Below are 25,661 nucleotides of genomic sequence, written 5' to 3' on the forward strand. Positions count from 1 at the left end.
TGAGTGACAGAGACCAGCACATAAATAAATACGACACGATGGCATGTAGGGAGTGGAGGTACTATGAAAAGATCACCAAGCAGGGTTAACAGTCAAGCTGACAGGAGGTGCTCTTTCAATCGTGGCGGCCAAGGATGGCCTCAGTGATGGGGGACACATCTCAGCAGAGACCTGAAGTGAAACGGGAGCCATGTGGCCAGCCCAGAGGGACTGGCAAGTGCAAATACCCTGGAGTGGGACCCTGCTGGAGTGGACCCTGCTGGAGTGGAGCAGGAAAGAGGGGTGTGGCAGATGAGGTCAGACATGGGTGGGGAGGGCAGATCAAAGGCCGAAGGCAGTGGTGAGGAGAAAGGAGTCTACTCTAGGAGCAAAGGAAAACCACTGGAATGTTCTGGGCAGGGCAGTGACACCACCTGATGAAGGCTGTAGAAGATTTCTCTGGACAGGCTGATGGAATGGATGTGAGGGTGAGACGATGGGGAGTCTAGGGTGACCAAGGTGACCGGCAGGGCCTCAGCTAGCACATGCCATTTGAAATATAAAAGGTGTCCCCTCCTTGGGGCTGCCCAGCCCTGGAGCCAGGCTTGGCAAAGCCCAGTAGGCTGGATTTCAGCCCCAACTCGCATCCCCTTGGTTCACTACTGGCTACTGGGGAGACTATGGGAGGAACAGGGGGGTTTATGCTCAGAGAGGCTAAGTCATTTGCCCAAAGTCATGCAGGGAGTCGAGTCCTGCCTCAAGTCTGTCTGAACGCGAGGCCCAAGTAACTGACTCAGGCTGAGGATCAGAAGGTCTAGGAGGAGGAGAGCCGGGAAGGGGCGAAGTGCAGGCAAAGAGAAGCACTCCAACAGGCAGGAGCATGGAGGGGGCGTTCTGGGGAGCCAGGTGAGGGTGCTCAGCGCGCCAGCAGTCCAGGCTGTGATGGGAGCGCACTCGGTGGCCATCGGGCTACATGCAGCTCCCAGGACGCATCGCGTGGGCCCCTGCGCTTCAGGGTCGCGTTAGCACAAGGAGACCATCCACCGTGCCACCTCGCTGGGACGCTCGGGGCCAGTCAGGGTGGCACACATCAAACCCTGGCCCTCAAGTCCCCCACTGCACCAGGTGAGGGACCAACTGCCACGTGGGCCACCTGCTTCCTGAGCCAGCGGGCTTCGACCTGCCAGCAAAACAAGAACTTCAACCACCCCAAGAGGCCATTTTAAAGGCAACTGCTCCTAAAGTCGGGGGCCCTCCTCCTTTACCACGCTCACGGCTGGTGAACTTCACACTGCGTGACAACTCAGACCCTTCCCAGTGACAAGTGTCCACGTTCACACATGAAGACGTGGCCCTTTAGCAAAGTAACCAAGGCCCGAAGCGAAGCTCTGGAAACCAGGCTGGGGCGCCAAGGCCAGGGAGGGGCCCGGGCTGGTTTAGGCCTTGTTAACATTTACCTGTTTTCTTTTTTTTTAAAGATTTTATTTATTCAGTTTTTTCCCCCCAAAGCCCCAGTAGATAGTTGTATGTCATAGGTTCACATCCTTCTAGTTGCTGTACGTGGGACTCGGCCTCACGTTGGACGGAGAAGTGGTGCCTCAGGGCGCTCCCGGGATCCGAACCCGGGCCGCCAGCATCAGAGCGCGCGCACTTAACCGCTAAGCCACGGAGCCGGCCCACCTGTTTTCTTAAGAAAGCCCCCTTCCGAATCCTCATTCACTGCCGGTGGGAATGCAAACTGGCGCAGCCTCTATGGAAAACAGTACGGAGATTCCTCAAAGAATTAAAAATAGAAATACCCTATGATCCAGCTATCCCACTACTGGGTATCTACCCAACAAACCTGAAATCAACAATCCAAAGAGGCTTATGCACCCCTATGTTCATCGCAGCATTCTTCACAACAGCCAAGAAATGGAAGCAACCCAAGTGTCCCTCGACTGATGAGTGGATCAAGAAGATGTGGTATATATATACCATGGAATACTACTCAGCCATAAAAAAAATCGTCCCATTTGCAACAACATGGATGGACCTGGAGGGTGTTATGTTAAGTGAAATAAGCCAGAAAGAGAAAGACAAACACCATATGATCTCACTCATATGTGGAATATAAACGGACACATGGACAGATAGAACTGTTTGGTGGTTACGAGGGGCTAGGGGGGTGGGGGGTGGGCACAACAGGTGGAGGGATGCACTTATATGGTGAGTGACAAACAATAATGGACAACAAAAATTTCACAATAAAAAAAAGGAAACAAAAATAAGAAAAAAAAAAAAAGCAAGCCCCCTCCTGAGGGAACTGGAGGGAAATCGATGCATCCCTTCCCTTCCCCCTGCCCTGTGAAAGCCAACCTCCCGCCACACCCAGCTTCACCTGGGGCTGCTCTAGGCCCTTTCCCATCCATGAAGACAATCGAGGCCAATTTCTCACGCCCGCCAAAACCGTATCCTGAAAAATCAGTATCAGCAGCACGAAGCTACAGAAAACTCCAACCAAGATACCACCGTGACACGAAGGAGCCCAATACTCCTTCTCAGAGACAACAGCAGCCCCACTTGGCCCCGTACTCCATCCTGACACGTTCCCCCTCAGACATTCCCCCACGATTCCAGCAGCTGCTACTTCCCTTTTATAGCAGGTTCTATACATCCCTTTAATTCTATGTTTTTAACTTTGAATCTCTCTTAAGTATTCCCACTGTTCCAAGTGATGAGGGAAACATGTGAAATGGAAAACAAAATGTTCAATATTTTTCAAAACCCATGCCACCAAACACACACCCCTCTTTTCAATGCCGTAAGGTGAAATCGCAAAGCATACAACTTTTAAATATTAAGGGCAAAATGGAGGAGTTGATTCCTTTGTTACCACTTTGAAAACATAGAGAACTATTACAGTGGGGCAAAAATACATTCTGTGTGTCACCCCGCCAGGATGTTGTAGGTATCCTCATGACAAGAGCTACCAGTGGCTTAGCACCAGGTGCCAGGCACTGTTGTAAGCACTGTGCATTTGTCATTTTGTCATTGTTGTTTAGTCTTCGCAACCACCCTACAAGCTGGGTACTATTACTGTCCGTCTTTGCAAATAAGGAGATGGATATGAGCAAATGAGAACAGGGCCCTTGTCTGCCCAGTCCCGGCCGAATCCTCAGCCCCCAGCAGTGCCTGGCTCATGGCGGGCACTCGATGCATGCTTGTTCCCTATATGAATGGGGAATGCGCGGTTGAGCGCTTTCTTGCACACCTCCAGGGGGCGCCGTTCACGTTGTGTGCTATGGTTGGGGTGAATGGGTCCCATTGTGCAGAGCAGCCCTGATGACTGAGGCCAAAATTGGCCGGCACATCTGAGGACTTACTATGTACCAGGCACTGTCACCCCCATTTCTCTGAGGCACCACGAGGGAAAGTGGCCAAACCAGGGGTCAAACCTGGACGGTGGACTGGAGAGCCCCTGGTGAAGAAATATCCCTGGACCTCAGTTTCTTCACCGGCAGAATGTCGTTCTCACCAGACGTTCACCAGAAACACCTAGTTCCTCCCACTCTCCCACAGCCAATAAACAGCTAAGACACAGAGCTGGTCTAGGGTTCCCTCTCAGTGTTTTGAGCGTCCATAAGGAGTGGCAAAGATACATAAATAAAGGTGCATACATGTTGGGGTGCTTTTCACTGACACAAAAAGTGTGGCAACCACGTCACTGTCCCACACCACAGCTCTGATGCTGTCACCCCGGCTCAAAAGCCTAAAAGATCAATGCCTCCTGAAGGGTTGCACACAAAGTGATTTTAGGGGGCACATGGAGGAACATTTATTATTTTCATAATTATGTATGCCTTTTTTTTTTTTTTTTGGTGAGGAAGATTGGCCCTGAGCTAACATCTGTGCCCATCTTCCTCTATTTTGTATGTGGGATGCTGCCACAGCATGGCTTGATGAGCGGTGTGTAGGTTCACACCTGGGATCTGAACCCGTGAACCCCGGGCCGCTGAGGCAGAGCACACAAACAACCACTATGCCACCAGGCCAGCCATGTGTATGCACTGATTTTAACAAAAATTAGAAATATACATACATATATACATATAATGAGCAATATTAACTCCAACAAACTGAGTGCTCACTATATGTCAGGCGCTGCAGTGTGTTAAGCCACTTTCCAGATTATCTCATTCAACCCTCACAATAGTTTGAGGGGGGTCACACCTGTTTCACCAATGGCGGGACCTACTGGTAAGTGTCTTGCTGGAGGTCAAGCCAGGATTTAGAGCTGGGTGTAAACCTGAGGTGTGATTCCAGAACTAGGACCCCCACCGCCACTCCTACTAACCACCGCCCCACTCCCCCCATTCCCGGGGGGAAGGAGGTTTGGCAAACAATGGCCTGGAAAATTAAAAATCCACAACAGCAACTAACGGTCATTGCTTACAACCCACTGCCCAGTCCTGCATGGAGCTCTTCACACCCATGTTCACTCAGTGCTCCCAAGGACCCTCCTCGCTCATGGCACCAACGTTCGCTAAGGGCCTTCCATGTGCCGGGCCCAGGGTACACTGCGGGAGGCCAGGGAGACCTGACCCCTGCTCTGATGGCCCTCAGAGAGGAATGGCTGTGTAATTACAAACTAGGGGAACTTCCACACGGGAAAGGACAGGGCTACGTGTGAGTGCAGCAGAGAGGAACAACGAGTGGTCCAGGGTGGTCCACGTACAAGCTGGAACATCTTCCCTGATTCTGGGCAAAGGCCCCCTCTTCCAGGCAGCCTCCCTGATCTCTGGTTCCACCACTCCCCTGGGCATCCACTGTGTCCCTCTCACAGCGAGGATTGTGAGGATTAGATGATAGGCCAAGGGGACTTGTTCCCACATCTATCGCCTGTTCCCCTACAAGACTGGAAAGGCTCCACAGGGCTCCAACCCCCAACCATCTGACACCCAGTAGGGACTCAACAAATAATTGCTGAGCAACAGACGGAGATTGACCAGACAGTAACAACGGTGCTTCCCACTTGCCAGGAACCATTTTACAGGCCTTCACCAACTCCACTGGTGGCATTATCCCCATTTCAGGAAACCAAGAGGTTCAGAGAGATTAAGCTATTTGCCTAAAGTCACACAGCCAAGTGATGGAAGCAAACTCGAATCCGGTATCAATTCAAACTGAAAACTTGTCTCCAATTCCTAGGAAGCAGCTCTTCCAACTATTCCCTACTTTCCCCAGGGAGTCACCGGGGAGAAAAATCAAGACTGGTGTCTTGAAGACCGGCACAAAACACTCTCCCGAGAGATCCACGTTTTAAATTACAGTCTTAATCTGGAAAATCAATTGGGAGGAAGGGAAAAGGATGCAAACTAAAAACAATGCTTTCAACAGCAAACAGTTCCCCCGGCCCTCCCCCACTTGCTGCCGACCCCCCACTTCAGAGCAGACATTCTGAAGTCACTTCTTGCAAGGGATTGGGGGAGTTACTTCTCTTTCCTTGAAAATCTACAATATGTGGCTTTTGTAGAATAAAATTTCAGGGCAGCTCATGCTCGTGTCCAGTTGATGCTGGACACGTCTGGGGTTTCCCTACTGAACCCCGATCGCGGCCTCGCCAAAAAGGCAACGTTCGGGTCCGACCCGTTACAACGTAGCCAGAAAAGCCCCGATGCCGGGCTATTGTTGCAGCCGCGGCGGAGACGGCGACTGGGGGCTGGGCCCTGGCCGGCGAGCAGAGGGGGCCGCGAGCTTTGTCCGGCGCCCCCGGCGAGAGCGCGCACGGGGGGCGCGCGGCCTCCACGCGGCCCGGGCCCCCACCCCCCGGCCCGCGGATACTGCAGCCGCCGCGGCCTCGCTGCACTGTGGCCTGCCCCGCGCGCGCGGTGCCGGCCAGGCTTCTTGACCCTCGGGCGCCGCCGTACCCCGGCCCCGCTCTGGGCGCCGGCGGCCCCCTCCCCCCTCGGCGCCCCGGCTCCATTCAAACCGCCCTCTCAGCCCCGCGCCGCGCTCCCCCCGCGGCCCGCCTTCCTTACCGGGAGCTGCCGGCGCCGTCGCCTTCCCGGCGCCGCCCCCGCCCCTCCGCGCGGGGCCGGGGGCAGAGTGGGCGTCTCGCGTCTCCTCACGAAACAAAGAAGCCGCCGCCGCCGAGCGAGGGTAAGCCTCGCGCGCGCGCCCGCCTCGGCCGCCCCCCCACGCCGCCCGCGCCCCCGCTGCGCGCGCACTCGCCGGCTCCCCTCCCCCCCCACAGACTGCCTCTCCCGCTTCCGCCGCCCGCCCGGCCTCGTGCGCGCGCCCGCCAGCCCTTCCGCTCCCAGCGCGCGTGCGCGTCCGCTCGGCGCTGGGGGGAGGTGGGCGGGGCCCGAGAGAGCCAGCGCGCCCGACGCGCCTCCCGACTCTGTCCCGGATGCTCCTGCGCCTGCGCACCGGGTGTTCAGCCTTCGCACGCCGCGCGTCCCCACGCCGCGGAGCATGCGCAGAGCGGGCGCCACTGCGGCGGTGGTGTGGCAGCGGCGGCGGCGGTGGGAGGTTGGGGGATGGGGCTGGGTGGCGGCGGGGTCTGCGGTGAAGGGATGGCCGAGGGGCCCTGAGGCTCGGAAGTGAGGACTGGAAGCTGGGCGCGAGGGCAGGCGGCGGGCAGGCTGGGCCGGGGAGGAGCACGGGCGGCCCAGGGCGGGCCGGGGAGCCCCTTTCATCCCTGGTGGGGGATGTTGAGGCCTATTCGGCGGGACCAGGCGGGGCCCGACCGCGGCCGCCTTTTCTGCACAGCCTCCGGGATGCCATTAATTAGCTTAGCAAATATTTATGGACCTGCTGCTGTGGCCCGGGCGCAGGTGCTGCGGCCGCGATCAGAAAAACCTCAGCCGCTGCGGCGCTCACGATCCGGTGGGGGAGGCAGGCCAGAGAAAGAAGGAAAATGCATTGTGTTGAGAGGGGAACGTGAGGGTTGTGGGAGGTTTAAATGGGGCAGCCAGGGGAGCCTCGCTGCGACGAAGACGTTTGAGTCTAGACAGGAAAGCAGTGCGAGAGAGAGCCTTGTTGCAAGTGTGAAGGCCCTGAGCCTCCAAACCTCTTCTCTGTGATTTGAAAGTGTCCGCAGCGTCATCTTTAGCCCCGCGGCCGGAGAGGCGCGCCCCTGGGACTGTCGCTACCCCTGCTGCTTGCGGGCCTGCCCTTCCTCATTTTTCAGGTCCCAGCTGACTCACCGCGTCCTGTTTGATCACTGCCTCCTTTTTCCCCTTCCTTCACATTTCTTGGGTACCCTCTTGAGTGACTGTCTCCCCGCAATGTAAATGGCAAAGCTGTTGTCAGTTTTAATCACTAGGGAATACCAGCATCTAGCGTAGTGCCCCCATTCACCACATACTAGATACTTGAAATTTTTTTATTGAAGGAATGATAGAGACGGATTGTCTGCTGAGTGCATCCTGTACCTGCATCAGCTCGTTGACTCTTTCCAAGTCCAAGGTGAGTCACTTGCAGTATAGAGCAGAAGGTGAGACCTCATGCGGGCGTCCAAGACCTGGATTTAAAACTTGACTCCATTGTTGGGAGCGGGGGCCTGCCAGGCAGGTTTCTTGGACTCGTCTACACGTCCCTTTCTTCACCTGTGAAATGGAAACAGTAATGGCACCCTCCTCCACTGGCTGGTTACGAGGAATCCGTGAAAGCAGGCCGCCTGGGAGTTCTCTGAACCTGAGCTCCTAGTGTTGAGTAATGCGCAGCAGATGGGCACATGGGATCTGAACCTCTGTCTCTCTCATTCGCTCAAGTAATATTTCTTAAGCGCCCTCGATGTGCTGCGCACTGAGCTGGTCATGGGCCCGCAGTGATGCACCGAGTAGGCTGGATTCCTGCCTGTGGAGCGGGCAGTCCATGAGTTCAGTTGACTGTCTCCCATGTTGATCGCACTAATACACGGTAGGAAAATGTAAGTGCAGTGGAAGAAAAGCCCAGGGCGCAGTGAGATCATAACATGAGACCTTCCTGGGACTGAGGAGTCAGCTAGACCTCACTGAGGAAGAGGCATTTATGCTGAGACGCAAAGGAGAGGGCGCTGGGTAGAGGGAACAGGGTGCACCAAGACCCTGAAGAGGAAAAGAGCCTAGGAACAGAAAAAGGGCTGGGTGGCTCTGAGGGGGGTCAGCAGCAGCCCCCCGGGCAGGGCCCTGTGGGCTGTGGTGAGGATCCGGAGCTTTTCCTGGAGCGCGGTAGGAAGCAGATGAAGGGCTGTAATCAGGAGAATCCCATGGCGGCTCTGGCTGCAGGGTGGAGACCGGGCTGGCGGGGAAGGAGAGGAAGTGGGGAGCCCCGTTGGGCCATCGCAGAGGCCCCGGGTGGAGGGGGTGGCGTGCGCTAGAGTGGAGGCAATGGAGGAAGGTGGAGGTCGAATGGATAGAAATCGAAGGAGTGGACCTGAGAGGAGAGGGAGGGTCGTGAGTGAACGCCAGTTTTCTCTGCAGCTGGGACAGTGGGGACATGGAAACTGGCAAGGAAGGATCTGGAGTCCTGTTTTAAGGACAAGATGATGGGGGGGCTGGCCCCGTGGCTTAGCAGTTAAGTGCGTGCGCTCCACTGCTGGCAGCCCGGGTTCAGATCCCGGGCGCACACCGACGCACCGCTTCTGTGGCCATGCTGAGGCCGCGTCCCACATACAGCAACTAGAAGGATGTGCAACTATGACATACAACTATCTACTGGGGCTTTGGGGGAAAAAAATAAATAAAAATTATAAAAAAAAAAAAAAAGATGTCTGATGGGAATAATCCTGTAGACCAGTGGTCTGTGGCTATATGTTGAAATCCCAGTTTAAGCAAAATCGATGCTTTTAGCACTTACGTTTATGTTTGTGATACATTTTGAGTTAATTTTTGTGTATGGGATGAGGGAAGATTGAAGTTCAGTGTTTTCCACAGGGATATTCAGTTGTTCCAGCACCAGTTGTTCCAGACTGTCTGCTTCCCCGTTGAGTTACCCCGGCACTTTTGTCAAAAACCAGTTGACTAGTTAAGTGTGAGTCTGTTTCTGGACTCTATTCTGTTCCTTGCTCTATATGTCTACCCTTATGCTGGGAACACACTGTCTTCATTGCTGGAGCTTTATGATAAGTCTTGAAATCAAGTAGTCTGCCAACTTTCTTCTTTTTTTTTTTTTAGTTGTTTAGGCTGCTCTGGTTCCTTTGCATCTTTGTAAATTTTAGAATCAGCTTGTCAATTTCTGTCAAAAACTGTGATGAGATTTTGATTGGGATTGCATTGAATCTGTAGACCAATTTGGGGGCCATCTTAACAAAATTAAGTCTTCCAATCCATGAACATGGTGTCTCTCTCTGTTTATTTAGGTCTCCTCTAATTTCCATTCAACTTGCTCTTTTCGGGCCTTTCCTACCCACTGAAATGACTCTCATCAACATCGTGGGGACCTCCCTGTCGCTGAATCCGGGGGTCAGTTCCCCTCTTCACCTTCCTTGACATGTTGGCAACGGCTGACACGTTCGCTCTTTAGAGCAGGGCCCCTCACTTGCCTTCCAGGGCACCCCACGCTCCTGGGTTTCTTCCCACCCCTTCATCGGCCCCTTCCCAGGCTCCTTTGCAGCTTTCTCTACTTGACACTGACCCCTTAGTAATGAACCTGGGGCTCAGACCTGGGGCCCCTATCTACAGTCATCTCTGTGGCTTCCAGTCTGGTGACCTGAAAAAATCATCTGCGTCCTAGGTCTCTACCCAAAAGGATTGGAAACAGGTACTTGAACAAATACTTGTAAACAAACGTTCGTTGTTGCTGCACTGTTTATAATAGCCAAAGGTTGAAACCGTCCAAATGTCCACCAACAGATGGCTGGGTAAACTAACTGGGGTCTATACAGTCTGTGGAATATTCAGCCATGACGGAGTGAAGTCCTAATCCATGCTACAGTGTGCATGAACCTCAAAAACATGCTAAGCAAATGAAGTCAGACATGAAAGGCCACATGTTGTGTGAGTCAAGTGTCCAGAACAGGCAAATCCATAGAGAGGGAAAGCAGGTTGCCAGGAGCTCAGGGTGGCAGGAAGTTACTGCTTAATGGGTACAGGGTTGATGATGAAAATAGTTTGGAACTAGAGGTGGTGCTTACACAACATGGTGAACATACTGAATATCACTGAATTGTTCATTTTAAAATATTTAATTTTACATTATAGGAATCTCACCTTAACTTTTTAGAAAATCTATATGATTCCTAAATGTTTATCTCCTGTCTGAACCTTATCCTTTAGCTCCTGAAACTGCCTCTCAGGCACCACCACTTGGGTATTTAATAGGAGTTAAAATTTCAGTTCAATAAGTGCCTCTTTTGCTCAAAACTCTCCAATGGCTCCCATCTTGCCAAGAATAAAAGGCAGAGACCATCAAGAGGTCTGGCCCCGTGGCCTGGTGCTTAAATTCAGCATGCTCCGCTTTGGTGGCCTGGGTTCAGTTCCTGGTCATGGACCTACACCACTCATCAGCAGCCATGCTGTGGTGGCGACTCACATACAAAATAGAGGAAGATTGGCACAGGTGTTAGCTCAGGGCTAATCTTCCTCAGCGAAAAAAAAAAGAATGACAAGCCAGACAGTGGGAGGAAATACTTGAAAAGATACATCTGATAAAGGACCGTTATCCACAGTGAGAAAATGAACAACCCAATTAAAAAACGGACAAAAGACACCCCACCAAGGAGGATGTACAGATGACAAGTGTATGAAAAGATATTCAACATCATATGTCATTAGGGGATTGCAAAGTAAAGCAATAATCAGATACCACTACACACCTATAAAAATGGGAGAAATCCGAAACTCTGGAAACACGAGAAGCAGGTGAGATGTGGAACAGCAGGAACTCTCATTACTGGTGGGACTGCAAATGGTCTTCCACTTTGGAAGACAGTTCGGCAGTTTCTTACAAAACTAAACATAGTCTTACCATACGATCCGGCAATCATGCTCCTTGGTACTTACACAAAGGAGTTGAGAGTTCTATTTTCTTTTTCTTTTTTGATGAGGAAGATTGGCCCAGAGCTAACATCTGTTGCCAATCCTCCTCTTTTTGCTTGAGGAAGATTGGCCCTGGGCTAACGTCTGTGCCCCTCTTCCTGTACTTTATATGGGACACCGCCACAGCACGGCCTGATGAGCAGTGTGTAGGTCTGCGCCCGGGATATGAACCTGCGAACCCCAGGCCGCCACAGTGGAGCACACAAACTTAATTACTACACCACCAGGCCGGCCCCTACACAAAGGAGTTGAAAACATATCCACACATGGGCCGGCCCCATGGCTTAGCGGTTAAGTGCGCGCGCTCCGCTGCTGGCGGCCCGGGTTCGGATCCCGGGCGCGCACCGACGCACCGCTTCTGTGGCCATGCTGAGGCCGCGTCCCACGTACAGCAACTAGAAGGATGTGCAACTATGACATACAACTATATACTGGGGCTTTGGGGGAGAAAAAAAAAAAAGGAGGATTGGCAATAGATGTTAGCTCAGAGCCAGTCTTCCTCAGCAAAAAGAAGAGGATTAGCATGGATGTTAGCTCAGGGCTGATCTTCCTCACAAAAAAAATTAAAAAAAAGAAAGAAAAGATATCCACACAAATACCTACGTGTAGATGTTTCTAGCACCTTTATTCATAGTTGCCAAAACTTGGAAGCCACCAAGATGTCCTTCAGCAGGTGAATGGATAAATAAACTGTGGGTCCATCCAGACATGGAATATTAGCGCTAAAAAGAAGTGAGCTCTCAAGCCATGAAAAGACATAGAAGAGGGGCCGGCCCCGTGGCTTAGTGGTTAAGTGCGTGCACTCCGCTGCTGGCGGCCCAGGTTCGGATCCCGGGCGTGCACCCACGCACCACTTCTCCGGCCATGCTGAGGCCACGTCCCACATACAGCAACTAGAAGGATGTGCAGCTGTGACATACAACTATCTACTGGGGCTTTGGGGGAAAAAAAGGAGGAGGATTGGCAATAGATGTTAGCTCAGAGCCGGTCTTCCTCAGCAAAAAGAGGAGGATTAGCACGGATGTTAGCTCAGGGCTGAGCTTCCTCACATACACAAAAAAAGACAGAAGAACCTTCAATGCATTTTATCTATCTATCTATCTATCTATCTATTTATTTATTTATTGAGGAAGATTGGCCCTGTGCTCACATCTGTTGCCAATCTTCCTCTTTTTTTTCTTTTTTCTCCCCAAAGCCCCAGTACATAGTTGTGTATCATAGTTGTAGAGTTGTAGCTCCTGCACATGGGACGCCACCCCAGGATGGCCCCATGAGCAGTGAGCAGGTCCACACCCAGAATCCGAACCGGGGAACCCCAGGCCACCGAAGCAGAATGTGCTATGCCGTGGGGCCAGCCCCTTAAATACATATTATTAAGTAAAAGAAGCCCATCTGAAAGGGCTTGTGTTTGTACTGTGTGATTCCAACTAAATGACATTCTAGAAAAAGCAAAACTTTGGAGACAGTAAAAAGATCAGTGGTTTCCAGGGATTAGAGGGGAGGAGGGCTGAGTAGGTGGAGCACAGGGGATTTTTAGGACAGTGACACTATTCTGTACCATACTGCAATGGTGGATACCTGTCGTTAAACGTTTGTCCAAACCCATGGGGTGTACAGCACCAAGAGTGAGCCCGAATGTCACCTGTGGACCCTGGGTGATGATGACGTGTCCTTAGGTTCATCAGTGGTCACAAGGCTCCACTCTGCTGGGGGATGTTGATAGTGGTGGGGCTGTGCGTGTGTGGGGGCAGGGAGTAGATGGGAACACTGTACTTTCTGCTCAGTTTTGCTGGGAACCTAAAACTGCTCTAAAAAATAAAGTTTATTAAAAAAATGTAAACAAATAAAAAAAGCCAAAGTTGGTCACCACAGAGGCCTACAGGCCCTTTGCTCCCTCCCTGACTTCATCTCCTACTACCCTCCTCCGGGCTCATTCCACTCCTGTTACCAGCCTCCTTGCTCACTAGTCTTCAGGCCTGGCAGGTTCCTGCCCCAGGGCCTTTGCCCGTGTGCTCCACACACCTGCATGGCTTCCTCTCCCAGAAGCCTTGTGTAATGTTGCAGATGGCCCCTCCTGCATTCCCAGTTTATTTTTATTTATTTATTTTTTGTGTGAGGAAGATTAGCCCTGAGCTAATATCCATGCCAATCCTCCTCTTTTTGCTGAGGAAGACTGGCCCTGGGCTAACATCCGTGCCCATCTTCCTCTGCTTTATGTGGGACACCACCACAGCATGGCCTGACAAGCGGTGCCTCCATGCGCGCCCAGGATCCAAACCGGCCAACCCCGGGCAGCCGCAACGGAGCACGCGCACTTAACCACTGAACCACCAGGCAGCCCCCCAACCCCCAGTTTATTTTTCTCCGCAGTATTCATCCGCCATGCTGGAACATAAGCTTTGTGTCTCCATCACCCGTGTATCCCCAGCAGCCAGCACAGCGCCCAGGGCCTGGTGCACAGAAGAGAGGGTGAACGAGTGCATGGGTGCCAAGGAGGGAGCTCTCGGGGTGACTGGATGCTGCCTCTCCTCGCGAGGAATTCAGGTTTACAAGATGCTTCCTGAGGCCTCGGGATTACAGCCCCAGCTTCTCAGATGCCAGTGGGGAGCATGACCGGGCCCTGGCCTGGAGTCACATGGCTGAGCTCTCCCCCTCATCTCCCATGTCCATGTCCGTGTCCAAGGCACCTTCCCCATCTGCTGCCCCCACCGCCTTCCTGGGGGGAAGGAGAGGGCGAGGTGTGTGGGGTAGGGTGTGCTGTGAGTGCAGAGAGGTGTCTAAGGGACCGGACGTTTGCAGCATCACTCCCCACGGGCGAAAACAAAATTCCTGGTTGGTCCCAGCAATCTCGGAGTCTGTGTGTTCACGTCTACGTCCTTATGTATCTGTCCCTTATTAGGTGGGAGTGTCTCATATTTTTCGGGTGGCTCAGAAGATGTGTTAGGGTTCTCCAGAGATACGGAATCAATAGGACGTTGGAGGGCCGGCCCTGTGGCTTGGTGGTTAAGTGCGCGCGCTGCAATGCTGGTGGCCCGGGTTCGGATCCCGGGTGCGCATCGAGGCACCACTTCTCCGTCCATCCTGAGGCCGAGTCCCACATACAGCAACTAGAAGGATGTGCAGCTATGACATACAACTATCTACTGGGGCTTTGGGGGGAAAAATTAAATAAATAAAATCTTTAAAAAAAAAAAAAAAAATAGGACGTTGGATATACATATATATACATCCTATTGATTCTGTTCTTCTAGAGAAATAGAACACACACACACGCATATATATACATATGTATATATATATGTATAGAAAGAGAGAGGGATGGTGGGAGAGAAGATACATACATATTTGGATAGATAGAGATTTATCTTAAGGAATTGGTTCACATGGTTGTTGAGGCTGGCAAGTCTGAAATCTAAACTGTAGGGCGGGCCAGCAGGCTGGAAACTCAGGCAAGGTTTCATTTATTTGTTTGTTTGTTTGTTTATTTATTTATTTATTTTCCCCCCAAAACCCCAGTAGATAGTTGTATGTCATAGCTGCACATCCTTCTAGTTGCTGCATGTGGGACGTGGCCTCAGCATGGCTGGAGAAGCGGTGCGTCGGTGCACGCCCGGGATCCGAACCCGGGCCGCCAGCAGCGGAGCGCGCGCACTCAACTGCTAAGCCATGGGGCTGGCCCTGGCAAGGTTTCTATGCTACAGTCTCTTTTTTTTTTTTTAAAGATTTTATTTATTTTTTTTTTCCCCCCAAAGCCCCAGTAGACAGCTGTATGTCATAGCTGCACATCCTTCTAGTTGCTGTATGTGGGACGTAGCCTCAGCATGGCCGGAGAAGCGGTGCGTCAGTCCGCGCCCGGGATCCGAACCCGGGCCGCCAGCAGTGAAGAGCGCGCACTTAACCGCCAAGCCACGGGGCCGGCCCTCTATGCTACAGTCTTGAGGAGAATTTCTTCTTCTTTGGGGAACCTCAGTGTTTGCTCTTAAGACCTTCCACTGATTGGATGAGGTCCACCCTTGTTATGGAGGGTTATCTGCTTTACTCAACTGGGTTAAATGTTAATCACATCTGAAAAAATACCTCCACAGCAACATCTGGACTGGTGTTTGAATGAACAACCGGGTGCCGTGGCCTAGCCAAGTTGATGCATAAAATGAACCATTGCACAGAAAAACGGACTTCTGTCTCTTGACTCAACATCAAGGGCTTGGAATAAAAAGCTCACTCCCGGACGTGAAGATGTAAAATCCATCCTCTGCAGTTGCCACTGCAAGTGCATACTGTTTCAGTCATCTTTTCAGATCTTCTTTGGAACTTGAAATCACTTATTGAAGTGAAATAAGCCAAACGTGTGTTTATTCCACAGACATAACCTACTGCCCTGAAAAACAGGCCTCACGAGAAAGCGATTTCCCCAAATCAAGCGGTCAGATGTGTAGTGTGGAAAACAAGGAGTCCTTACAAGTTACAAACCCCGAGCACCAGCAGGAAGCCCTGGTTTTAACTCAGCAAAGCAGAATAACCAGCATGTCACGTTATGCTTGCGCGAGACTCTGCCACTTCCTGCAACTACAAGTAGAACCCTAACTACCCACATGTGTCATAACTTTATAGATGTTTTATTCTAACTATAGTATGTTGCATTTTAGGTTGAATTTATTAAGCTCTTCTAAGATGCTAGTTCTGAATTATTACACTTCAGATGTCGATCGAGAGTAATCGACACCAATGTTATAAATATGTACCATATATATAATTTGGGCTAGGCTTAATATATTTAGACATTTCACCAAAGAGGATATATGCAGATGGCAGATAAACACGTGAAAAGATGTTTGGTTAGTGTCATTAGCCATTAAGGAAATGTACATTAAAACCACAATGAGAAATCACTACAGACCTATCAGAAAGTCTGAACTAAAAACCCAATCTGGCAAAGACAGAGAGAAACTGGGATACACGTGGAGTACACTGCAGGTGGGGATGTAAATGTGCAGCCACTCCAGAAAACAGTTGGGCGGTTTCACAAGAAACTAAACAGACAACTAGCCCACAGCCCAGTAATTGTACTCCTGGGCGTTTATCCTAGAGAAACGAAAACGTGTGTCCACGCAAAAACCTGTGCGTGAATGTTCATAGCAGCTTTATCTGTGATAACCCCATACGGGAGTCAGCACGGGTGTCCTTCACACAGGGGCGTGGTTAAACAAACTGGTCCGTCAGCACCATGGAATACTGCTTAGCAATAGAAGGGAGTGAACTCTTGATTCCTGCAGCAATCTGGATGAATGAATCTCCAGGGAATTATGCTGGGTGGAAAAAAAAAAAAGCCAGTTGCAAAAGGTTACATACTGTCCAATTCCATTTATATAACACTTTGAAATGGCAACATTTTTTCGAGTAGGAGGACAGATTAGGAGTTGCTGGGAAGGAGGTGGGTGTGGTTATAAAAGGGCAGAACTAGGAATCCTAGTGGTTTTGGAACTGTTTGGTATTTTGACTGTGATGGTCGATAGGCAAACCCACACATGATAAAATTGTTTAGAACTCAATACACACATGCACACAAAAGAGTACAAGAAAACCTGAAAAAATCTGAATAAGATTGATGAATTATATCAGTGTCGATATCCTGGCTGTTATATCTTAATAAAGCTGGGGGAGAAAAACATAGCAGAAAAGTATATATAATATATTATATATATATATATCTCCAGGGCCGGCCCCGTGGCTTGACGGTTAAGTGCGCGCACTCCGCTGCTGGCAGCCCGGGTTCGGATCCCGGGCGCGCACCGACGCACCGCTTCTCCAGCCACGCTGAGGCCGCGTCCCACATACAGCAACTAGAAGGATGTGCACCTATGACAGACAACTATCTACTGGGGCTTTGGGGGAAAAAATAAATAAATAAAATTATATCTCCTGGCTGTGATACTGTACTATTGTTTTGCAAAAGATTACCAGTGGGGACTTGAGCAGATATTTGTACACGCATGTTCATAGCAGCCTTACTTAACAATAGACAAGATGTGGAAGCAACCCAAGTGTCCATCGACGGATGAATGGATAACGTAGTCTATCCAAACAAAGGAATATTATTCAGCCTTAAAAAGGAAGGAAATTCTGACACATGTTACAACATGGATGAATTTGGAGGAGATTATGCTGAGTGAAATAAGCCAGACGCAAAAGGACAGATACTGTATGATTCCGCTTGGATGAGGTACCAAGAAGAGGCAAATTCTTAGAGGCATAAAGTCAGATGGTGGGGCCAGGGGCTGCGGGAGGAGGGAGTGGGGGGTTAGTGTTCAGTGGGGACAGAGTTTCAGTTTGGGAAGGTGAGAAAGGTCTGTAGTGGATGGTGGTGATGGTTGCACAACAATGTGGATGTAACCAATGCCACTAAAACTACAGTTAAAAATGGTAAATTTGGGGGGCCGGCCCAGTGGTGCAGCGGTTAAGTGCACGTGCTCTGCTGCTGCTGTCCGGGGTTCGCCAGTTCGGATCCCGGGCACGCACCCACACACCACTTGTCAAGCCATGCTGTGGCGGCATCCCATATAAAAAAGGTAGAAGAAGATGGGCACGGATGTTAGCCCAGGGCCAATCTTCCTCAGCAAAAAGGAAAAGGATTGGCATTGGATGTTAGCTCAGGGCTAATCTTCCTCACAAAAAAAAAAAAAAAAGGTAGGGGCCGGCCCTGTGGCTTAGCGGTTAAGTGCTCGCGCTCCGCTGCTGGCGGTCCGGGTTCAGATCCCGGGCACGCACCGACGCACCGCTTCTCCGGCCATGCTGAGGCCACGTCCCACATACAGCAACTAGAAGGATGTGCAGCTATGACATACAACTATCTACTGGGGCTTTGGGGGGAAAATAAATAAATAAAATCTCAAAAAAAAGGTAAATTTTGTGTTATATATATTTTACCTCAATTTTACAAAATGGAAAAAAAAGTTACCATTGGGGGAAACAAAGTGTATAAAGAATCTCTCTGTATTATTTCTTACAACTGCATATGAATCAACAGTGATCTCAATAAAATTTTCCATTAAAAAACAAATCAGTATGCAGATACCGATCGATCCTAATGGTATTGTACACTTGGGCTACTCTAGGATCCTCTTGTTTGCACTGCAATGTAAGAATCTCCTTCAAAGATTTTTTTAACATGTATGTGAAGATCTTAAAGATCCTTAGGATAAAAATTCTCATAAACATAGTAACATGAGATTCCACAAAGCCAAACTTCGCATCACTTGCATTTTCTCGGATGTCTTTAAGCTGCCATCCAGGAAGCCAGCGAGATGCTTAGGAAAAAGTTTACAAGGACGACGTGGGCTCAGTGGCCTGCCATACTTATTTGGGCGTGTCTGGTCTCCCTGCTCTTGTGTGAGTGTCTGTGTGTGTGTGTGTGCGCACAAGTAATCACACTTCTTGGGGCCTTTCTGGGTATTTAACCCTGAAGAGTCAGCAGGAGCGGCCAGGACGTCTGGTCAGTGTGCTCAGTACATGCAGCTTCCCTCCTTCCCAGCCCGTTCGGGACCCGGGGATGCTTTAAACTCTTAATTGCGTTGCGCTCCCTCGAAGTCTGCAGGAACAGCGCACAATATTCTGAAGTCTGTAGAATCACACCCCAGCTGGTGTACCACGAGCTCATTTAACCTCAGCTGGCTTCCGGCGCTCAGAGGAATCTGGGCAAATGAGGAGACGAGCAGGTCCAGGGAGCTGCCTCCGCTGATCAGTGATCTCAGATATGTCAGGTCCCTTCTCTGTTATAATCATACTTTAGTTGCTAGAAGAAGATTCAAAGGAAAGAGGTGCCCCCCTTCTGGGAGCTACAGTCACACTGGACAACAAGACAATTCAACTAAATGACGTAATTCATCACTGGATTTATTCACGTGTATCGTGTAACCCCCCCGCCGCCCCGACAGAGATTATGTTCTGAGAAACACACACAAAGAAAGAACGGTAGCTCGTGCAGCAAATTCCCCAAGTAGAAAACTGTGCAGGAGCTTGTTCAGAACACAGGCCTGGAGCATCTCCCGGACGTTCTGAGACCCTCTCGGGCGGAGCTCGGGGATTTTCCTATGAAAAGTGCCCCGGGTGAGTCCTACCATCCGGACCGTCTGTGAGCAGCTACGGAAGTGGATTTCAGTGGGCCAGTCCACAGACTCGCCCACTTACCCCACCTCTCGCTGATCCTCAGAGAAAGGCGGGGCACTTCCAACCAGGAATTCAAACCTATTGTGGCCGCATGATAGTTAAAATGACCGTTTTTGAAACTCTAGATTTAAATGTGTGCTAGAAAACGCAGTTTCCATGTGGCTGTCAGAGTCCTGTTAACACACAGATCGCTGGGCCACACCCGCAGAGCGTCTGGTTCAGCAGATCTGGGGCGGGCCTGAGACCCGGCATTGCTAGCAAGCTCTCAGGGGCTGCCGTCCCTGCGGGCCCGGGGACCACTGTGGTAGCTGATGAAGTCCTCTCGACCACCTGGCGAGGTTCAGGCTATTGTCATCCCGGTGAGGCAGCTGAGCCCAGAGGTGATGACACTCGTCCTGGATCACACATCAGGGTGGGAGGTGGGGGAGGCAGCCCTCTCTCAGCACAGCTCTGGGCCGACCCCAGGAGGAGCAGAGGTCCAGGAAGGGAGAGGTACACTCTTTGGGGCTGCAGGCGTGTATCACCTGTTTACTTGAAATAAATGCTGAATGGCTCAGAATGAGGCCTCAACTTCTATTTTTTTTCCCTCCCCAAAGCCCCAGTACATGGCTGTGTATGCTAGTTGTAAGTCATTCTGGTTCTTCTACGTGAGCCGCTGCCCCAGCATGGCTACTGACAGACGAGTGGTGTGGTTCGAACGGGAAGTGAACTGGGCTGCCCAAGTGGTGAGCGCTGAACTTTACCCAGCAGGCCGTCAGGGCTGGCTCTGGCCCCAGCTGCTTAAGGCGGCCCTCGAGGCCCTGCTCCCTCCTGCCTCCCCACTTGCTGTTCTTCCTCCCCGTCACAAAACAGCAGCCTGCACAGCCCCGCGGGTCCCTTTTTCTTCTCTTTTGGTCTCCTGGCCTTTGCGGCCTTTGCGCACCATTCCTCAGCCTGCTTGCTCTGTCTCTGCCTCCCTGTCTTCCTCCTTGGGGATTGCGCAAGGGCACCTTAGATTTAACTTCTGCCCCTCCTCCAGACTGTTAGATACCCCTCCTCTGTTGGGAGGAATAGGGACACTTAGGAGGGAGGCCTTTCTTAAAGGCATTGAAGGAGTGAGCTTAGCAAGCCAAAGGGTATGAGCTAAAGGAGCCAGTGTTGAGGGACCAGATATGGACATTAGGGACAGTAGCCAACACTAGTATAGCAGTTCCTGGGTGCCGGGAACTGTTCTAGGCCATGCATATGCAAATTAAAATATAATGAGAATGCAAAATGGTACACCCACCTCGGAAGACGGTTTCTTACAAAGCTAACCGTACTCTTATCACATGATCCCCCAGTCATGCTCCTAGATATTTACCCAAATGAGGTAAAAACTTAGGTCCACATAAAAGCCTGCATATGAATGTTTATAGCAGCTTTATTCATAATTGCCAAAACTTGGAAGCAACCAAGATGTCCCTGGATAAGTGAATGAATAAAACTGTGGTCCATCCAGACAATAGAGTATTAGTCAGTGATAAGAAGAAATGGGGTCTCAAACCACAAAAAGACATGGAGGAACCTTAAATGTGTATTGCTTAGTGAAGGAAGCCATCTGAAAAGGCTCCATACTGTGTGATTCCAACTGTATGACATTCTGGAAAAGGGGAAACTGGAGACAGCAAAAAGATAGTGGTTTCCAGGGGTTAGTGGGGAGGGAGGGATGAATAGGCGAGCACAGAGGATTTTTAGGGCAGTGTAACTATTCTGTATGATACTGTGATGGTGGATACCTGTCCTTCTCATTTGTCCAAACCCATAGAATGTACAACACCAAGAGTGAACCCCAGTGTCAACTGTGGACTTTGGGTGATAATGACATGTCCGTGTAGGTTCATCAGTTGCAACAAATATACCACTCTGGTGCGGGATGTTGATAGTGGGGGGGCAGGGGGTGTACAGGAAATCTCTGTACCATGTGCTCAATTTCACTGTAATCTTACAACTGCTCTAAAAAATAAAGTCTGTTCGTTTAAAAACCGTATGTACTTATATATGTACATGACGCTCACCACACCCCATGATGCATCTCCTACCATCGCTCAGTTGGAACTGAGGCACAGAAAGGGTTAATAATCTACCCATTAATGTGTCCCCCCAGATCCATATGTTGAAGTCCTAACCCCCAATGTGACTGTATTTGGAGAGGGGCCTGTAAGGAGGTAATTAAGGTTAAATGAGGTCACAGGGTGGGGCCTCGGTCTGGTAGGATTAGTGTCCTTATAAAAGGAGACACCTGGGGACTCCCTCTCTACCTCTCTGCCATGTGAGCACACAGCAGGAAGGCATCCATCTATAAGCCCTCACTAGAAAGTGAATTTTCTGGCACCGTGATCTTGGACTTCCCAGTGTCCAGAACTGTGAGAAAATACAATTCTGATGTTTAAGCCACCCAGTTTATGGTATTTTGTTACAGCAGCCCTAGCTGACTAATACAAGATTGATTTTAAGGAATTGGCTCAGGTGATTATGGAGGCTGGCAAGTCCAAGATTGGCAGGCTGGAGACCCAGGAAGAGCCAGTGCTGCAGTTCGATCCCCCAGGCCGCCTACTGGCAGAATCCCCTCTTGCTCGGGGAAGGTAGGTCTTTTGTTCTATTCTGGCCTTCAACTGATTGGATGAGGCCCACCTATGTTATGAAGAGCAATCTGCTTTACTCAAAGTCTACTGATTTAAATGTGAATCTCATCCCAAAACACCGTCAGAGAAACATCCAGAATAATGTTTGACCAGATATCTCTGGGCACCATGGCCCAGCAGAGTTGACACCTAAAATTAACTCTCACATCACCAAAATAAACTAGAAGTGTGTGGGCACCAGGGCAGAGTTCACTGGACACCTTTGGTGCGGACATACTGACAGATGCAGTCTTCGTCCCCGGGGCTGGCAGGAGCTCTGCTTTCTCCTTTGCCAGGGTGAAGCTGGCTGCAGGGAGTGTAGACGAAAACACCTGACATGTAGCGTTTCCCCCCTTCTGTGTGGGGGAAGTGAGCAGGTGTGTGTCGGGATCTGGCCCACAATGGTCCATTTTCCCACAGGGTTCTTAGAAGATGATCTAAGGCAGAGGGTCTGGACCACAGCATCCCTGACGTTTGGGGTCAAACTGTCTTGTTCTGGGGCCGTCTCGTGGCTGGAGGGGTTGAGCAGTGACCTGGCGTCTAGCCGTCACTGAGGGCCAGAGCCCAGGCTCACTCCCAGGTGGCACAGTGGGGCTCGGGCCTTTGTCTGGCCTTCCCTGCAGAAGCCCCCTCGTGGCCGGGGCCCGGTGTCCCGGGCTCCTTTTCTTCTCTTCTTTTGGGCACTTCACTGTGACGGACCGTCCCGCTGTCCGGAGGCTGCTCAGGTGAGGGTTGGTGGGGGTGGGCCAGTGAAGGAGAGGTGGGGTGGGTTTGCATCCCTCTCCTCTGTGTCCACTCCTCCACGTCCACTCTCTAGAACTACCTGGGGCCCCCTCCAGGGCAGGTTTCAAAGACCAAGGGTGGGCAGGGGCGGCAGCAGCCTTGGCAACAGCAGGTCCCTCCAGCCTCCAGCGGGGGGTCCAGGATCAGGGACAACCCTTCAGAAACGTCTGCCCCCTTCCCCTGCCCTCCTGCATCCCCTGGGCGCGGGTTCTAGGCTGTGAAGCCCCCACCACACACGGAGCTCTGTGCACTGACCTGGGACAGAGCCTGGGCCAGCTGGGGTGGATGCACAGACCCTGATGAGTCCACAAGACAAATTACGGAAATTCAGCGACGCGTATTTCATGCTGATCTACTACTATAAAATATTCTATATTTATATGACTTCAGAAACTCTTGTATAAAAAAGAACACCCTCCCTCCGGTGTCCGACGCCCAGTTGCAGCCCCAGAGAGTGTGGCAGTTCCCTGCTTACGTGTCTGTTCTGTGTGCTTCTATGTCCAGAATCCTGTTTAAGGTTTTAGGATGCCTCTAATACTGTTTGAAATAAAAATATATCCCATTAAAAAAAGAATCCCCTCCCCAGTGTTCTAACACCAAAACATGTCTGCAGACATGGCCAGATGTCCCTTTAGGACAAATCGTCCCCCGTTGAGGAGCGCTGATTCAGGGAGCTTCTATCCATCCTTCACCTTCACCTGTTGGTGAGAGGCTCAGAGCAGGAATGACTCGTGTCACACACACACACGCGGCCAGCGGACCCTGCAGCGGGCGCGGCTGTGACACGACCAGGTAGCTGTCCCCCTGGCCCCTTTCTGTCCTCCTCCTGTTCGCCTCTCCCGTGCCTTCTCCCCCCTTGTCTCCCCTGACCTCACTCTGCAGTGCAGATTAAGCCTGGGAGTGGCGTCCGTCACATTGTGACAGAACAGGTTGTCCCAGCCTGAACTGAGCACGGAGGACCTGCCCCAGCGGCTGCGCCCAACACCGCCTGCGCGTGCGCCCGCGCTGGCAGGGTGACCTTGCGGAGAGCTCGGCGCGTGGGGCCTCAGCGGCCCTGCCTCTCCCAGGGGAAGGTTTCACTGTCCGGGGTTTATCGGGCTGTTCCTTCCTGGGGCGGCTCCCCGCTCCTTCTAATGACTGTAAACCCGAGACACACTTCAGTGAAGGCAGAAGCAGCCTCTTAACACGCGGCAGCCACGCCCACCTCACACCCCTTAGGATGGCTACTACCAAGAAAACAGCAAATAATGCGTTGGCGAGGATGTGGAGAAATCAGAGCCTTGTGCGTCGTCGGTGGGGATGTCAAACGGTGCAGCCGCTGTGGAAAACACTGGCTGTTCCTCAAAAATTTAGAAATAGAATTACCATATGATCTAGCAATTCTGCTTTTAGCTATATCATGAAAAAAATTGAAAGCAGGGTCTCGAAGAGATATTAGCACACCCGTGTTCACAGCAGCGTGATTCACAATAGCCAAGACAGGGAACCAACACTAGAGTCCATCAATAGATGGATGGATGAACAGATGTGGTCCTTAAAAGGAAGGACATTGTGACACGTTACAACTTGGATGAGCCTTGAGAATATTATGTTAAGTGCAAGAAGCCAGACACAAAAGGACAGATAGCGAGTGATTGCACTCATAGGAGGTCCCTAGAGGAGTCACATTCACAGAGACAGAGAGTAGGATGGTGGGGCTGGGGGAGGGGAGTGGGGAGTCTGTTTAATGGGGACGGAGTTTCAGTTTTGTAAGATGGAGAGAGTGCTGGAGATGGGTGGTGGGAATGGTTGCACAACAATGTGAATGTGCTTAATGCCACTGAGCTGGACACTTAAAAATGGTTATGATGATAAATTTTATGTTATGTATATTTAACCTCAATTAATAAAAAAAACCTCATAAGCAGTAATAAATCCAGGTCATCTGCTCCCCTCTGCTGAGCACAGCCAGGGCCTCCCCACCAACCTGGGTGCTGGCTGAGAGAGGGGAGAATTCGCACGTGAGGAGCATCAGCCCCGGATAATTGAGAATCTACTCCGCGGCTCATCCCGTCACCCAGGGCACTCCTGGAGGCTGTTTTCTGATCGAGATCACGGCAGCTGTATTTAGGGGGACCGTGCAGGTCCCCATCTCTAGGCTCTCGGCGTCGGCCCCTCTGAGATCGGTTCTGAGTCCCGCATGACAGGGCGGGGTTACGACAGCGCCTGGGCCCTGAGTCAGCGCGCAGGCGCGGTGATTCCTGCCGGGGGCCCTGCCTGGGGAGAGCCAGGAGAGAAGTGGCTCCCTCAGCGGCTCCCTCAGCGGCTCCACGGCTGGTTTTCCTTCTAACGATCGTCTGCAGGTCCCTTTGATGTGCTGTTATCGGACATCACAAAGTTGCCTGCCTGTGCCGTACCAGCCTCCCCGAGATGCCTGGATTTAGATATTTCTCCCTATTTGAATCTTCCAAGAGAATAAAGTGGAAGAAGCCGTGGATTGTTTTTCTAGTGCAAGGTGAAGACAGCATTTCTTGCTTCTGAAATCAGAGCCTCCGAGATCTTAGGCTAGAAAGCCTGGACCAGTGGCTGCATTGACCTAAGCTGGAGTCCTCACCATGGCCCACAAGGCCCCCTGCCCTCACCTCCGCCAGTCCCTACTCACTGGCTCGCTCCACCCTGCCTAGCACAGCCCTGCCCCAGGGCCTTTGCACCTGCTGTCCTGCCTGGAGCGTTCTTTCTCCAGATGCTCCTCCCTCAGCTCTCAGCTCTCCCAGCTCCCTTACTCTGCTTTTCCGTTACTCCTTAGCACGTCTTCCTTCCTAACTCACTCTCTGCTGTACTTCTTTACTCTGCCAACAGTCCATCTCCTCCGTCCCTCGTGCCCCCTCCTGCTAGCATTTGAGCCCCGTGAGAGCAGGGTCTCCGTTTCTTCATCGCCGTGTCCCGTGTGTCTGGAATTGTGCCCAGCGTGTAGGTGCTCAGTGAACACCAGTCAAATAAGTGAATTCACCTGAGCCACCCAGGCGACACTTAGGTTTAGGATTTGAAAGGCGTTCAGTGGGCAAGGAGGATTCTCAAAATGTGAGTGATTTTTAATTATGTTGAAGTTAGT

At 51.3% G+C, this 25,661-nt stretch overlaps 1 protein-coding gene and 1 pseudogene across 9 annotated transcripts in view; one reads left to right on the plus strand and one right to left on the minus strand.

Annotated features, from left to right (window-relative positions):
- Positions 1–6,087, minus strand: part of SMARCA4 (SWI/SNF related BAF chromatin remodeling complex subunit ATPase 4) — an 87,860-nt gene extending 81,773 nt beyond the window's left edge. For 7 of the 8 annotated variants that reach the window (XM_087425449.1, XM_004442639.3, XM_087425448.1 and 4 more), the window contains exon 1: positions 6,000–6,087. The gene's annotated coding sequence lies outside the window, so the exon portion shown is untranslated. The remainder of the gene's footprint in view (positions 1–5,999) is intronic. The other variant, XM_087425445.1, reaches the window with a different exon arrangement.
- The window catches only part of LOC147912127 (uncharacterized), a 41,144-nt pseudogene continuing 19,685 nt past the window's right edge, over positions 4,203–25,661 (plus strand). Inside the window, exons 1-2 of the transcript XR_015550168.1 lie at positions 4,203–4,218; positions 5,656–7,431. The product of XR_015550168.1 is annotated as an uncharacterized LOC147912127 (transcript). The remainder of the gene's footprint in view (positions 4,219–5,655; positions 7,432–25,661) is intronic.

Source organism: Ceratotherium simum, chromosome 39, assembly GCF_057802395.1.
Source record: "Ceratotherium simum simum isolate JZ-2026a chromosome 39, ASM5780239v1, whole genome shotgun sequence".
NCBI classification, from domain to species: Eukaryota; Metazoa; Chordata; class Mammalia; order Perissodactyla; family Rhinocerotidae; genus Ceratotherium; species Ceratotherium simum.